At 39.5% G+C, this 16,496-nt stretch overlaps 1 protein-coding gene across 10 annotated transcripts in view; it reads right to left on the bottom strand.

The window, feature by feature from the left end:
* SETD4 (SET domain containing 4) overlaps positions 1-16,496 on the bottom strand; it is a 409,208-nt gene that overhangs the window by 102,934 nt on the left and 289,778 nt on the right. The gene's annotated exons all lie outside the window — the stretch shown is intronic.

The following is a 16,496-nucleotide window of genomic DNA, read 5'->3' as shown; positions in this document are numbered from 1 at the left end:
GGGAGCACACAATTCATAAATAAATTCAGAGTAGCCTATTTATCTCTTCTTTTTCCATTTGATTGAAATCCTGGGCATCGGCTTCTACTAGGATGAGGAATTTGGCTAGAGCTTTGTCACATTTATTCAAGACTAATATGGTGTTATCTAGTACAAGAAACAGATGAGAAATCATTTCTGCAGGACTGAAGCTCAGACATGGCTCAAAGGAAACATACGAGACATAAGGAAATCGTTGGAACACAAACATTAGACAGTCTTGTGCTGAGCTAGAAAAAGTCTTAGCTCACCCCAAATGTAGTATTTATAGGCATCGGCAAGAAGGAATTAACTTGAGCATGCTGCAGTTGTGTTTCAAAGGTGAATTTTCTTAGTGCTGTTTGAGAGCATTGAACTTGGGATTAGCAATTCACCAACTTAGGAAAATCAGACAGTCAACAAATATTTACTGAGCCACTTCTATCTTCCAAGTATCATGGAGGGTACAGTGGGAAGAAAAATAAACCTGCTCACTTCCCCTGTGGAAATGATGGTCTAAAGAGAAAGGTGGCATAAGCAGAGTGATTATAAATTATGAAACGCTTGCAAAGGACAAGTACAGGGCTGTGCAAATGCATTATGGGGGACCAGCCTAGTCCAGGGAGTGACGCTAAGACAGGAAGGATGAGTGGGTGACAACGAGGCAAAGAAAAAAGAATCACTGCCTTCAGAGCAAACAACACCAACCAGGGCCAAGAGGGTAACAGTGTGGCATTTTCAAGGAACTCTGAGAAATGAAGTGGAAGGGACCTGGGAGACAGTGATGGAAGAAGATGTGGGGTCAGCACGGGCCAGATCAGACAGTCAGGACATTATAAACTGTGCTTGTTGTTTATTCTAAAGGCAATAGGAAGCCACTAAGTGGTCATAAGTAGAGGAATCAGGGTTGGGTTTTTAAAGATCACTTTGGCAGCAGGATGGGAAGAGATGATGGGGACAAGAATGCTTGTGGCTGGAGAGGGAAGAGGTTTGCTGAGTCAGGACAAGGGAATGGGCACTGTAAGAGTTATCAGGAAGCAGGATCCACAAGACCAGGTAATGGATGGATGGACGTGTGACCACATGCAGGGTGGGGCAGAGGTGGGAGGCATGGAGGGCAAGGAGATTGCAAGGTCAATCGTGATTCCTGGGTTTCTGGCCGAAGCATTTTACTAACATAGAGAATTCCAGAAGGTTGTATGAGTCTCTCCACTTAGATCCAGTGCCCACCCTAGGTGATAAGAATGTCATCTAGTAGAAAATATAGATGGAACGTCAAAGAAACCAAAGGGACAGAGAGACCATTTGAGAGCCTGATAGATATGGAAAGCCAGAGAGAAGGAAAAACCTGGTAACCATCAACAAATATAATTATGCCCTCCCTCCCTCTGACAAGATGAGAGGGAGGTACCAATATGTGGGACTGGGGGAGATTAGAGAAGAAACATATAGCAACTGTCTGCCCTGTGGTTTTCGGCATGGCTAGAGGTAAAGGCATTATTATAGTCGAGATCCCCTCAAAGGTAGAACAGATGCCAGCACAGAGAAAAGGGGTCAGATGTGTGGAGCTGAAAGGGGGCTTCCACTCCACTGAGCAGAGCCTTGAACCACACCTGAGGAGGCTGAACTTGGAAGCCAGAACACCCTGGTTGCACTCTCTCTTGCCCACCCTTGGATAGATATGAAAATACCAATGATTAGTCCTGAGGTGTAGAGGTTTTGCAGAAAGGAGGCTGCACAGTTTTAGGCTCCCTGTTTAATGACTGATATGTATGCTATGTGATCTTTTCTACTGTGAGGAGGGAGCTATTTCTGTGAGGGAGAAGTTATTTCAGGATCACAGATATGCTCAGAGGTGCTAGCAAAAGGACTGAAATAAGTCATTCATAAGATTCCATGGAACAATTTACCAGAGGAGTTCATGAAAAATGTTAAATTGATGTGTCACACCTAGAATGAACCTCTTTGCTCTGTATGTTTCCCCACTGCTCAGAGAACCTCCCAGGAGAGGTTGATCCCTCCCAGTTGACCCCTCCTGCTTCAGGAGGTCATATGACTTATGCAGAGGGGGATCCTGAACTCCAATCACCTAAACCATGAAAGCAATGGCTTGGTCTCAAAGGAAAGGCCAGGAAATCAGGATGACAAGGAAATCTTGTTTTCACTAAGGAGAGAGATGCCGTGGAATAAAACTTGCCATATTAACTGAGGGTTTCCCTGGTGTCTCCTTGTACGCATGGCAGTGCTCCCTGGCCTTTGCCAACTCAGAGTCAGTAAGAAGCAGCCGTTGAGTCAGGGAACGGACTTTACATCAGAATAAGAAGAAAAAGGGAAGTTTTTGGAATATGACTTTGAACATGGTTTTCCTTATTCAGAATCTACAGCCTTTGCTTTTCCAGAGGCCACACTTTTGAGCTTGCATTGCCCACATCCTAAATGCTTCAGGAAATAAAGGCTGGTTGGTTTGTTGTTATGGGTCCCAAACACAGAAGTCAGTTCATCATGACCCTCCCCTGTTGGGAAACTTTATCACTAACATCAGTGCATGCAAAGCCCCTCTCAGGTTCATCTCTTCCCTTTGATCCATCACCCCCTCACTCCATTCCCTAGTTCCCTGTAGGTAATGTACTCTGAAGTACTGGCTTAGCCCTGAATATGCATGTGTCCTTTTAAAATATGCAGAGCCATTGTGTGTGTTTTTTTAATTAATTAATAACAAATTCATTAAGTTATTACTACTAATAATAAATCATCTACCCATGTTGTCATGTGTACATCTATCTCGTGGTTTCTCTCTGCTACTACACATTAAAAAAAGCTCAAGACCTAAAGTTTAAGCAATAAACAAGAGATAAGAAAAAATGATGAGGTAGAGCGTGCTGCTCCAGACAAGGGAAAGCATCTCTGGGCTGGGAAGAGGGAAGACAGACTTAAAGGTGAAGAAAACGGTTGAGACATGAATGGGGATCCAGAAAGGGAAGCTCTTTGCCCTGACTCCCAGACCAAGATCGGGGGGTTCAACAAGAGAACCCAAGGTGGATCCAGAGAATCCAAGAGGCCCTTTTCTAGGTAGAGTTCATGGAAAAGAAGCAAGACCCCAAAGTTTTCTCATGCCCAACTCGGGACAACAATCAGAGAATTGTCTGCATGGTCTGCTTGCAGATCTCAGAGCCCTGGTTCTCCAGCACCATGCAAGCCCAGTGGGATTTGGCCTCTCCCGTGAGCATGGGGCGAACATGGGGCTTGAGCCAGCCTTGTGAGCCAGATGGGGCTGATATGGCATCAAACTCCTGACAATGACACTTGCCTGATGGCCTCGTGCCCATAGTATCTTGGCTCTCCCTAAGCCGCCAGGATAAGGATGAAACCTCAAGAAAAGGGGAAAAGACTTTGAATTAACAGAAATTTAGTTTCTACTATCCATCTACCAAAAAAATTGATGGGTAGCTAAATGCCTACAAAAGGGAAAAATAGAAACTTCTTGAATTACATCTATGTTTGCTCTTCAAATTGCTCTTTACCAAATTCCAGTGATCTTTAACTTGGTAGCATCTCCTTAAAATGGAGAAAAGAAACAGAAAATAGACCATTTGAAATTAAAATAAATAAAATAGGGATGACTTTGTGCATTTGTTGAGTAGATTTATGGAATTCATTATCCCCAGGATGGAGGAGAGCTGTGAGGTCACGCACAGCTGACAGAACCATAAAGGATTATTGAAAAGGTTTTTGTTAGGAGGGTCTTTGTCCCAAGGCTGATATCATATCTTCCAAGATAGACTTGACCTTGCTCCACAGCCATAATTCTGTTTTATTCTGAAGGAGTTGGTTCTAAACAGAGATCCAGGAGATTCCAGATCCATCATAGTTAATGAATCACCTGAGACCAACCTTACAAGGAGACATATTTCTTGAGCATCACAGATCAAGTCAGCATCACCTAAGAAGAATATTATTCCAAAAAACTCCCCCCACTCTCTCCCACCACAAAGTAATCTAACAGGCTTTCCCTAAAGAGTGCTCCAACCAGGAGTCCACATGCTCTGGAAGCAGACCATTCTGCCTATCCGGGATCCTCCAGTGCCCTGTTTCTCTTCTGCTTCAGATCACTTTGCTGGACAGATGTTTATGCACACCTAATTCCAGCAAAGACCACAGCCAATAAAGGGGACCCCGGTGGCATCCCGAGAGAGCACCTAGCATTCAGGTTTGCTTTTTTGATGGTAACTACATTGCTCACAAAATATGTAGCCAAACCATGGGATATTTGCTCAAGTCAAAAAGTTTTTTGAATGGCCATGAAGTCCATCCACTTTTATGCCTATGTCTTAGTAAAACCTAACTGTCCTTATTTGTTTAAGTCAGTTAAAGTAACAAACCTGAGAACAAGCTATTCACTATGCCTTAGGCAATGAATAAGATGTCATTTTTATTCAGCACTCTTATCCTAGTCTCTTTTTAAAAGAAATGCTTCTAAAACTAATATTTACTTGTTCCCCCAGAAATACTTTAATTGGCTTTGTGAAATCAATGGTTCCCTGGATAACTGATAAAAGAGTGGCTCTTTTCACTGTCCTGGCAATATCTTGGTTTAAATAACAGGACAGATAATTCTTTCACAAATATGAAAAACAGATTTTCGGAAACAAGCTTATTTTATTAAGCCATGTTATTTAATTTTATCTGACATTTGCAAGTCATTTTTGCTAGTAAGCACTCTACATTAATACCTTGAGTTCACATAGAGTTTAACAATATGAATTTCCTATCAGAGGAAAGTACAATATATGTTTGGCAGAAGCCAAGTTCATGAAGAATTAACAGTCATCAGATCCCAAAGGGAAACAAATTATCTTCACTCCTCTCTTGCCAGCAGTCGAGCATTTAATTTGCACTTTTAAAATCCTGCCTGTTATCCCAGATTCAGGAATGAGAGCAGTGGCAACTCCTTTGCACATCCATGTCTAACCATATAAAATCCAGACATCTATAGGCGACCAGTTGCCACTGAGGTAGGAAAAGCATATCAACTTCAAATAATTTTCATATTAAGAATATCTGGAATGAACCACAGAGAATAAGTTATTTTTATATGCTTAAAAGATGTGACAGAAACCAATTTCAATTTACAAATTAAGTGGATTATTGAAAATTTGTGTTAAATGAAAACTGGTCACTGAATCTTACTTTTCCACTGACCTGTGTTTTAAAACATATAAAATATGGTTCAGTTTTAAAATGCAGAAACCAAGCAGTAATACAAATAGCAAATATTGAACAATAATAAATCTTTAAGGGGAGAAAGTGTTCTTTCTTCCCATAAACAACACATATGAAAATACACTGTTCTCTATACTCCAATAAAATTAAAATACTAAAAAAAAAAAAGAAAATACACTGTTCTGAGCAGACCTTCAAACCTCCATCATTCTCTGGGTCTTCAGAAACACTGTTTAATCTGCAAAGAACCACACTTATCTGGAAAACTCCTACTCAGAAAAGTTCTAAAAGTTCAGCTCAAAAAGCACAACCTCTATATAACTAGCCTTCCCTGTTATGTAATCCCTGAGGAAAAAAAATATCTACACAGTTCTGTGAGCCCTGAGGCAGAATTAGGGTACCTCCTTCCTCTCCCAACACCGAAGCATTCTTCCTGCATAGCCTTGGAGACCAATTGGCATCATTCTTGAGAACCCAGATCACCCACTGGACCCTGTGCTCCCTGTGGAGGGGACACAATGCACCTTTGGTGTTCCAGTGCCTACATCAGCACCTGGCACTTCATTGGTGCTAAGCAAGACTTTGAAATGAATGAGCAAAGAAATGAAAGAATTAATTAATTTAAAAGGATATTTTGGGTTTTTTGGCTTATTGTTTTTTAAATACATCTTTTTTTCCTTTAACATCTTTATTGGAGTATAATTGCTTTACAATGTATTAGTTTCTGCTGTATAAAAAAGTGCACCAGCTATAAGTATACATATATCCCCATATCCCCTCCCTCTTGAGCCTCCCTCCCACCCTCCCTATCCCACCCCTCTAGGTCACCGCAAAGCACCGAGGTGATCTCCCTGTGCTATGCAGCTGCTTCCCACTAGCTATTTTACATTTGGTAGTGTATATATGTCAATGCTACTCTCACTTCACCCCAGCTTCCCCCTCCCGACTGTGTCCTCAAGTCCCTTCTCTATGTCTACATCTTAATTCCTGCCCTGCCTCTAGGTTCATCAGTACCTTTTTTTTTTTTAGATTCCATATATATGTGTCAGCATACAATATTTGGTTTTCTCTTTCTGACTTACTCTGTACGACAGACTCTAGGTCCATCCACCTCACTACAAATAACTCAGTTTCATTTCTTTTTATGGCTGAGTAATATTCCATTGTATATATGTGCCACATCTTCTTTATCCATTCATCTGTCGATGGACACTTAGGTTGCTTCCATGTCCTGGCTATTGTAAATAGTGCTGCAATGAACATTGTGGTACATGTCTCTTTTTGAATTATGGTTTTCTCAGGGTATATGCCCAGTAGTGGGATTGCTGGGTGATATGGTAGTTCTATTTTTAGTTATTTAAGGAACCTCCATACTGTTCTCCATGGTGGCTGTATCCATTTAAATTCCCACCAACATACTGTAAAGCAGGAAAGTTATAGCATTAGATTTTTATTTTTAGAAAATTACTCTCTTTGCCCTATGAGGAATAGATTGGAGGAGAATATGAACCCAGGACAGGGATGATGGCCACTTAATCTTGAGTGGTAAAAGTGTGGATAGAGAAAATAGACTTACTTGAGAGGTTTGTGAAAGACAGACCTGACATAGTTCTTTGTGCATTTGAAGACAGAAAAAAAATCATCAAGGTTGTTGGCTTGTGCAACTGAATGGTTAAGGGGTTCATTCTGAGACAGACCACAATGCAGAAGATCCACAACTTTGAGAAAAAACTCATGAAGACAGTTTTGAACAGGTTGAATTAGAGATGTTAGAAGTTTAGCTCAAAATGTTCAGTGGGCAGTTGGATTAATGGCATGCAGCTTAGGTGAAAGGTGTGGGTTAGATATTTAGGTTTAGAAATCATCATTTATTCAGACTACTAGAGCTAATCAATGAATCTGATAAAGTTGCAGGATACAAAATCAATGCACAGAAATCTCTTGCATTCCCATATACTAATGATGAAAAATCTGAAAGGAAACACTCCCATTTACCACTGAAACAAAAAGAATAAAATACCTAGGAATAAACCTACCAAGGGAGACAAAAGACCTGTATGCAGAAAACTATAAGACACTGATGAAAGAAATTAAATATGATACAAACAGATGGAGAGATAGATATACCATGTTCTTGGATTGGAAGAATCAATATTGTGAAAATGACTCTACTACCCAAAGCAATCTACAGATTCAATGTAATCTCTATCAGACTACTAATGGCATTTTTTACAGAACTAGAACAAAAAATCTTAAAATTCGAATGGAGACACAAAAGACCCCCAATAGCCAAGGCAGTCTTGAGGGATAAAAACGGAGCTGGAGGAATCACACGCCCTGACTTCAGACTATACTACAAAGCTACAGTAATCAAGACAATATGGTACTGGCACAAAAACAGAAATATAGATCAATGGAACAAGATAGAAAGCCCAGAGATAAACCCACACACTTATGGTCAACTAATCTATGACAAAGGAGGCAAGAATATACAATGGAGAAAAGACAGTCTCTTCAATAAATGGTGCTGGGGAAACTGGACAGCTACATGTAAAACAATGAAATTAGAACACTCCCTAACACCATACACAAAGATAAACTCAAAATGGATTAGAGACCTAAATGTAAGACTGGACACTGTAAAACTCTTAGAAGAAAACATAGGAAGAACACTCTTTGACATAAATCACAGCAAGATCTTTTTTGATCCACCTCCTAGAGTAATGGAAATAAAAGCAAAAATAAACAAATGGGACCTAAGGAAACTTAAAAGCTTTTGCAAAGCAAAGGAAACTACAAACAAGATGAAAAGACAACCCTCAGAATGGGAGAAAATAATTTGCAAATGAATCAACAGAAAAAGGATTAATCTCCAAAATATATAAACAGCTCATGCAGCTCAATATTAAAAAAACAAGCAACCCAATCAGAAAATTGGCAGAAGACCTAAATAGACATTTCTCCAAAGAAGACATACAGATGGCCAAGAGCACATGAAAAGCTGCTCAACATCACTAATTATTAGAGAAATGCAAATGAAAACTACAATGAGGTATCACCTCACACCAGTTAGAATGGGCATCATCAGGAAATCTACAAACAACAAATGCTGGAGAGGGTGTGGAGAAAAGGGAACCCTCTTGCACTGTTGGTGGGAATGTAAATTGATACAGCTACTATGGAGAACAGTATGGAGGTTCCTTAAAAAACTAAAAATAGAACTACCATACGACCCAGCAGTCCCACTACTGGGCATATACCCCGAGAAAACCATAATTCAAAAAGAGTCATGTACCACAATGTTCATTGCAGCACTATTTACAATAGCCAGGTCATGGAAGCAACCTAAATGCCCATCGACAGATGAATGGATAAAGAAGATGTGGCACATATATACCATGGAATATTACTCAGCCATAAAAAGGAATGAAATTGGGTCATTTGTAGAGACGTGGGTGGATATAGAGACTGTCATACAGAGTGAAGTAAGTCAGAAAGAGAAAAACAAATATCGTATATTAACGCATATATGTGAAACCTAGAAAAATGGCACAGATGAACCGGTTTGCAGGGCAGAAATAGACACAGATGTAGAGAACAAATATATGGACACCCAGGGGGGAAAGTGGCGGGGGGTGGTGGTGGTGGTGTGATGAATTGGGTCATTGCGATTGACATGTATACACTGATGTGGATAAAATTGATGACTAATAAGAAACTGCTGTATAAAAAAATAAATAAAATGAAATTCAAAAAGTCAAAAATAAATAATCATAAAAAAAATGAAAATAAAAAAATAATAAAATCCCACCAACAGGGCAGGAGGGTTCCCTTTTCACCACACTAAAAGGGTATTTTGAATTCTTAAAAACCTAACACAGGGGACTTCCCTGGTGGTCCAGTGGTTAAGACTTCACCTTCCAATGCAGGGAGTGTGGGTTTGATCCCTGGTCAGGGAGCTAAGATCCCACATGCCTCACAGCCTAAATAAATTAAATAAATAAATAAATAAAACAGAAGCAATATTGTAACAAATTCAAGGAAGACTCTTTTAAAAAAATGGTTAAGATGGTAAATTAAAAAAAAAAAAACTAACACAAATGCAGCCTAGCTTGACCCCTATGATTCAGAAATGCTTTCAATTATCAGGTCCCTTATAACTCCTGTTGTCAATACATGGGGTAATTTTAGTTTGGTTGCTCTTAAAAAAAAACCCTGTGCTCTCTGATTTCAGAAATTAGGATCAACAGACTTCTTAGAACCTGATGTGCTCATCTGTTCATATCAGAGTGACTCAGCAATGCACTGGAGCCCAGGATACTTCACTTAATGATGTCTTAATTAGCAGACTCTTTAAACTGCTATCCTGAGCTGACTAACAAGTATTACCAGAGGGAGTATGTAGTTTACAGAGCAGGAACAGTTTTGAATCTGAAGGAAAAAACAAGGTTACCAATTTAAAGTACTTGTTACATCCACACAGCAGATAGTAGAGAAATGCAAAGAAGAGTACACAGTCAAGGGCCAACACATTTTCACAAGCTGGCCATGCAATGCCTGCATCACATACTTGCACTGGTGGGAATCTCTTCCTGAGGACTTCAGGGAGCTGTGTGGGTGAATGGCTGAGCACACACCAACTTTTAGAGTCTCCCTGAGAAAGCGCTTAAATACCTACAGGACTATGATCAATACCTTCATCTCCACAATCCTCGGGGAATGCAGGAAATACTGAGATGTCAAAAGACTGACAGGTTGGGGCTTCCCTGGTGGTGCAGTGGTTGAGAGTCTGCCTGCCGATGCAGGGGACACGGGTTCGTGCCCCGGTCCGGGAAGATCCCACATGCCGCGGAGCGGCTGGGCCCGTGAGCCATGGCCGCTAAGCCTGCGCGTCCGGAGCCTGTGCTCCGCAATGGGAGAGGCCACAGCAGTGAGAGGCCCACGTACAGCAAAAAAAAAAAAAAGACTGACAGGCAACTCCCAAGGCAATAGAAATAAAAGCAAAAATAAACAATTGGGACCTAATCAAACTTATAAGCCTTTGCACACCAAAGGAAGCCATAAACAAAACAAAAAGACAACCTGCAGACTGGGAGAAAATATTTGCAAGTGATGCAACTGACAAGGGCTTAATTTCCAAAATACACAGACAGCTCATACAACTCAATAGCAGTAAGAAAAACTCAATCAAAAAATGGGCAGAAGACCTCAATAGACATTTCTCCAAAGAAGACATACAGATGGCCAATAGGCATATGGAAAGATGCTCAACATCGCTAATTATCAAAGAAATGCAACTCAAAACTATTGATACAATGAGGTATCACCTCACTCCAGTCAAAATGGCCATCATTAAAAAGTCCACAAACAATAAATGCTGGAGAGGGTATGGAGAAAAGAGAACCCTCCTACACTGCTGGTAGGAATGTAAATTGATGCAGCCTCTATGGAAAATAGTATGGAAGTTCCTCAAAAAACTAAAAATAGAGTTACCATATGATCCAGCAATCCCACTCCTGGGCATATATCCAGAAAAGAGGAAAACTCTAATTTGAAAAGATACATGCACCCCAATGTTCATAGCAGCACTATTTACAACAGCCAAGACACGGAAGCAAATTAAATGTCCATCAACAGATGAATGGATAAAGAAGATGTTGTATGTATGTATGTGTGTGTGTGTGTGTGTGTGTGTGTATACATACACAACGGAATACTACTCAACCATAAAAAAGCATGAAATAATGCCACTTGCAGCAACATGGATGGACCTAGAGATTATCATACTAAGTGAAGTAAGCCAGACAAAGACAATTATCATGATATCACTTGTACGTGGAATCTAAAATATGATACAAATGAACCTATTTACAAAACATAAGCAGACTCACAGACATAGAAAACAAACTTATGGTTACCAAAGGGGAAAAGTGGGGGCAGGGAGGGATAAATTAGGAGTTTGGGATTAGCAGATACAAACTACTATATGTAAAACAGGTAAACAACAAAGACCTACTATATAGCACAGGGAACTATATTCAATATCTAGTAATAACCTATAATGAAAAAGTATATACATATAACTGAATCACTTTGCTAGACGCCTGAAACTAACACAACATTGTAAGTCAACCTTACTTCAATTAAAGTAAAATAAAATAAAATAAAATAAAAAATGATATACAAGATATACACACAAAAAAAAAACCAGACAAGTGATTGTAAGGCAGAGCATCAACTTGGAGGCAATGGCTAAAACTAACCAAGGAAAATGACCCACAATGTTTTTCTGCAGGTTTGAGTCATGGAAGATTAAAGGTCATTTTAAGCTACACTGGGTATTGATGGAACTGCAACCAAAATGACAATAGAAGTCTCAATGTTTTCCATTGATAAAGTGAAGAGAAGGCCAAACTGGATATAAATGACCAGCAGACCTCACTAAGGGGTGGGGAGTTGGAAAATTCTCTAATGAATATTAGATGGCAGGGAGAGAAGATACTTTTCCTTTTGCATATTTTAGTTTGTTAATTATGAACCTAAAAGCTTGATAACCTAGAATCCATATTCCACCTGCTGATTCTTCAGCCTACAAAAAGACTTCTTAATTATCGAAGATTCTGGAAGCTTCTTAATGCAACCACCATGACCTGTAAAGAATCAAGTCACAGATTGGCTTGAACTGAAACCTCAAGAAGCTGTAATGTAAGGTTTGCATATGGAATAGTAAGGTGTTGAAAGCTCTTGATGTCAGTGGGTGCCCTTGTATTTGAAGGTATTTAAACCTTCCATGGTCAGTTGAGCATACTACCAAAGCCCAATATTCCTCTAATACTTCTTGAGTAACTATGTGACAAAATTTGCTGACAGAATTCACCTCAATAAATCTTCAGATTTCTTTTTTTTTTTTTACATCTTTATTGGAGTACAAATGCTTTACAATGGTGTGTTAGTTTCTGCTTTATAACAAAGTGAATCAGTTATACATACACATATGTTCCCATATCTCTTCCCTCTTGCGTCTCCCTCCCTCCCACCCTCCCTATCCCACCCCTCCAGGCGGTCACAAAGCACCGAGCTGATCTCCCTGTGCTATGAGGCTGCTTCCCACTAGCTATCTACCTTACGTTTGTTAGTGTATATATGTCCATGCCTCTCTCTCGCCCTGTCACAGCTCACCATTCCCCCTCCCCATATCCTCAAGTCCGTTCTCCAGTGGGTCTGTGTCTTCAGACTTCTTAATTCAGTAGAATTAAAGATTCTATTATTTTTTCTCCTTACATTTTGCTTCTATAGTTAGTCATATTTTGCTATCAATCTATTTCCATTTCTCCAAATTGTTGTCAAGTTCTGTAATGTTTACTATTACCAAGAGCTGTTGCCACTTCTTAATAACAAGATCTAGATTTTGAAAATCTGAAAAGTTAATGATATTTGCAGAAGTGCTCAACAAGGTGGGTACAAACATGTTTATGGTTGCTTTTCATTTCACATTATTCCATTGTTCTAGCTAATGCACGGAACTAAGAACTGATATGATGTGAGCAACTAAATTTTGAATCTGTGATTTCTAACTATCTTTAACAAACTCCTCAAGAGAAAGAAATTAAGACTTTCATACAAAATAAGCACCCCTGTTTATACATATATATAAACAGGTGTTGTGGAAAGCAAATAAAGTGAGTACAATTTAAATAACATATTCCTCATGATGAGAGGACTCCCAGAGAGGGATATATTAAAAAGTCCTTAATTATACCTCACCTTTAGACATGCTCATACTCTTTATCAGTTTATTTCTAGTATTTCAAGCATGCCCCTTAATATTCTGTTTGCTTTTCACACATGAATACACAATTCACATGCTTAAAAACAATGCACGCCCAAAGCTAATTCACCATAAAATTTTCCTCCAATTTTATGAATTTTTTAAAACCTACACTTCTTATCACAGTTATCACAGGTATTTGGGTTCTGATATTTTCCACTGATTTTTCTAAATTAAGGCCAAAATTCTAGAGCTATTCCAACAATTATACAAACACTGCCTTTCAGTCAAAGACAGCAAAGCGGCCAAAGTTCAATTAGTCTAAACAGAGGAAACACCACACACACGGCTCCTTCGGCAGCTGAAGTGCGAAGTGTGCCTTAGAATCATCAAGATCTCCAAGTGTGGATACATTTCAACCCAGAGACCACGTGTACACCCACAAGACATTAGGAAACAGTGACCCAGATCTCTGGTCCTTTCTGTACTGCAGCCAGGCTGGGATAGTTTCACTTCCTCACAAAGACCATGCCCCCCGCAAATTCCGGCTTTCACACAAGCAGTTTCCTCAGCCTAGAATATCCTTTCCCCACCCACATTCTCCAATTTCCATACAGCTTATGACTATTCTCAGTTTAAACGTAGCCATCCATGAACCTCCAGGTCAGACTCTATCTGCCCTCCGGGGTCACTCTGCCCTTGGAGCCTGGCAGCACTCCTCAGGCTTGTAATGATGTTTGGTGGTCATTTTCTTTGTATGACTCTGTACACACAGTCTGGAAACCTGTCTCTTCTGTTTGCTCCTATAGTCTCATTGCCTGGCACACGGTACACCCCTGCCAAGTCTCCCCTGAACTGGATTAAATCAAGTTAAATGACAAGCTTCGTAAACACAATTTGTTTCCTTAATGAGATCTTTCTTTTTGTCATGTTTAGGTAGGAGGGAGACAGAGAGATACAAAGAGAGGGGAAAAAAAAGAGAGAGAGAAAGAGCGAGATTCATCTCTCCATCACGTAAAGCAATGCCATTGAACCATGAAGGCTATTTACGTGGCATCCCAATGGGACAAGTTTTCCTTCTTACAAATAGGTCTCCAAGGTCCAAACAAAGCAAACCAAGTCTGTACTTTGGCCTGACATCTGTGGTGTTTTCGTCTTCACTCATTTCTTTGTACCAATGGAGATCTGATCTCTGTGTGTAGTGGCAATGACTCTCTTTGATCTTCTGTGTTGACCACATGTTCCCCCAAAGCCAATGAAACAATTGTGTCTTCAGCTGACAACTGCAAAGTTGATTCAAATATAAAACATAAAGCTCATATTCCAAAATGAGACCAAAAGGAGTCCTATAGTTCTAGGTTTCAGAGAAGAGGTTATATAACAATGATCCCACATCCTTAATTCCCAGTTACCACCAATGGCACCACCAGCAGCTGCCAGATACACAGAAGAAGCAACCAGAACCACAGGCAGGGAATCACACATACTTTCTCTTACACAAAAAAGGAAACCCACTTGGGAAATAATCAGTCTTGGCAGAGGAGAAATCAAAAAAGGAGGGGTGATAAAAGAAACAGAAGCTTGCTTCTATGATAATAGTATTAACTATGAGGTTTTAAACAAATACAAAAAAAAAATACATAGTTCAGCAAGTTCTCTTTCATCAAAAGTGCCCTAGTCATATTCCACTTGAGATTGCTCTCAAGCCTCTGGAGCTTGGTTGGCTCTTTGCCTCCTGTTAGGGGCCGCTGTACCTGAGTTACCAGTAGGTACGGGAATACCAACAAACCCCTGGCTCAATGTGTTGTCATAAAGCAATACAGAAACAACTTTTGGCTTTGCTGCAAATGTGCATAATGGAAAGCAAATATTATTAAAAAGACAATCATTTTTAGTGATTAAAATAACCCAAGGCAGAAAAAATTTCTCCCATAAGTTTCAAAGTTCTCATTTATCATCGTTTTGCCTCAAGAAGCCAGAGTAATTTTATTTTTCCTGACTTCTATTAAAAAGATCAATACATATGATTCCAAAGAGTCTCGGCTCATGAAAAGATGGAGCAGGCCTGTAATCACATATGAAAGTATTGGTTGTCATTAGCAGAAAGATTGATCTGAAAAGACAGCAGACTCAGAGTGAAAGGACTTAAAATTTTCCACTGGGCATCCCAGCAACTTTCACCTTCCAGATAATTGAATACAGATAACAGATTACCATATTAGAGGAAAGAATTGGATTGGGGATATTCAGTAGATACCCACTTTAGCAAAGCAATACCAAATTTCTCAATAATGATTTTTGTTTGATGCAAGAACATTAATGCAGCCTGACAGTACAAAGGCATAGTCCAAAGCTCACTGAAGTCAAAGTTGTTGGATCAGATTTTTATACAGTTACCTGTGGCATCAGAGGTTGTAATGAATGCACGTGTTCAGTTGGCTGTTAAAAAACAAGTCAAGGAACATATTCAGGCATATGTCATGGCCTTATTCCATGAATAGAGCTTCTTTCAGCGTTCTTCAGTGAATTATTGTTATGACCCTTAGTGGTGATTGTATAAAACTCACAAGAACTGAACTCATGGGCATGCAAAGGGTTTTCTTCACCGCATAGCTGTCCTTTCCTGAAACCCACTTACAGCGTAGTAAAAATGCTAGCTATAAAATAAGTTGGAATTTTTATAGGACCTTGGCAGGGCACAGTGAATTTGGAAATTCAGAGTTGTGGTCCAAGGAAACTAAACTGGAGGTCAAGGTTTTCCATATCTTCATCTTCATTCTACATATATACAATATTGGCACCCCTGAGGATGGTGTTCCCAAGCTCCAGAATTGATAGATAAGATGTTTTTTAAGACATCTGAATATTTCATCACCCTTCAATCCCTTTACTTACTTAGCTGCCAGCAAATACCTGGACATCTCACAGGAATCAGATCTATTCATAATAATTAACCACTGATCATTTCCTAATGACATAAAAGCTGATCCTGGAGAAAGATATCAATGTCCATCCCCTATAACAATCATCTCGACAGTGTAAGTGGGCGTTGCATTTGTGTTAAAAACCATTGTTTGTTATGGACTTCAACAGAATTTGTGAGACATTTTATGTTAAGTGTGTTCCTCTATTACTCTTCTATGAACCCCTAAATGCTGTCATTATCTAAATTTTCCACAAAAATCACATTGTCATGGCATCCACTAGACACTTCAGTGCACACAAGGCAAAACTGTTTTCCTCCATGTCCAAATTTAAAAAAACGCAAACACTTGTTTTTATAAAAATACCAGAAAATGTTCACGCCTTTGGAATTTCCTGTAATAATAGTATCAGGAGTAAATTCCTTTAAATACAGAGGACGGGAATAAGACCAGCCAGGAATTATTTTTAGTTTTTCAAACTTAGTAAATTCTTTTCCATTCTCAGCTGAAAGATTTTTTTTTCTTGCCACTAAGAAAACATCTCCATTTTACTAGTGAAGTCAGTA

The sequence above is a fragment of the Monodon monoceros genome, unplaced genomic scaffold (genome assembly GCF_005190385.1).
Source record: "Monodon monoceros isolate NGI ecotype Baffin Bay Population unplaced genomic scaffold, NGI_Narwhal_1 Super_Scaffold_11, whole genome shotgun sequence".
NCBI classification, from domain to species: Eukaryota; Metazoa; Chordata; class Mammalia; order Artiodactyla; family Monodontidae; genus Monodon; species Monodon monoceros.
The sequence above is the reverse complement of the archived record's forward strand: the minus strand, read 5'-3'. Positions and strand labels throughout refer to the sequence as shown.